We start from the raw sequence: 1132 nt of genomic DNA on the forward strand, positions 1-1132 counted from the left end.
ATCCAGAATGGATTTTGTTTTAGAGAAGCTAGGAGCGCTGCCTGGCAACACAATGCTTCGCTATGCTTAAACTTTGTTTACAGATACGGTCAGAGTAAAGGAACAGATGGTAAGAAAATCGGATTTAAAAAAGGGACAGATGCGTCTGCTTCAGGGAGCTTGGTGAATCTTTTGCTTCCCATGTGCATGCGAGGATGAAGTCTGGTTATCCATGGCAGGCATGTCTCAGTTTGCTGTCACTTTTGACCATTTGCATCTCGTCTCTGAGTATGGTTAATATAACACATGACAGGCGTTTATCTCATCCCTCCCACAGGGAATGTGTTTTCCCAGGGTTTTGTGTCTTCGCTATCCTTTTATAGAAAGTAGTTTCTTGATCACCCATGTGATTGTATATCTAAAATTTCAAGAATATTTAAGCCATTAACCCTACTTGTCTATAGAGGATGAGATTCTATTTCTGTGATTGCAGAAATATTTATAGTGAGCATGTATAACAAGGAAAAATAAGTATAAATATTTATGCTTCACACATTTATTACTCGTCTTGCTTCACGCCTCATCATCTTTATTTGGTGCTTTTCTCTCAGGACAAACTATTTTAAGATGCTAACCCCCACAATATATAAAATAACCATTATAAATACTTGTATTTAAGCTGCCCAGACTTCTCTTCCTCCATTCTAAAGGAAAGTATAAGATTTACTTCAATTAATACAGACACGTGCTCCCTTTAGGAGTCAAAGCAGAAAACCTCACATTCTTTCTTAGTGATGAATGGACCTCACAGCCCTATCATTCAAGGCTGGGGATCGAGCTATAAATATTTTCCAGAATAACCCCCTATACATTTATAGCAATTCCAGACCTTCACAGCTGCCCCACAGTGCACTTCTCTACAGAAAGAAGCACCTTGACAAGAAATTCCACCCACTCCCGCAGGTTGGCAACTTGTCACTCCTGGGTGGTATCAGGCTCTGTGGAAGTCACACCTTCAAATTTTTCCTAAAAGATGAAACTAGTGTAGTAAAAGATGCTATATGTTATAGAAATATTTCCTTACAAATAGTCATGAGTCAAAAATTAAAGTACTAAGCAAAGGGTCAAGAAAAAGACAAAAAGGCTAGCAAGG

This window comes from Condylura cristata, unplaced genomic scaffold, assembly GCF_000260355.1.
Source record: "Condylura cristata isolate star-nosed mole 26May11 unplaced genomic scaffold, ConCri1.0 scaffold00024, whole genome shotgun sequence".
Taxonomy (NCBI): Eukaryota; Metazoa; Chordata; class Mammalia; order Eulipotyphla; family Talpidae; genus Condylura; species Condylura cristata.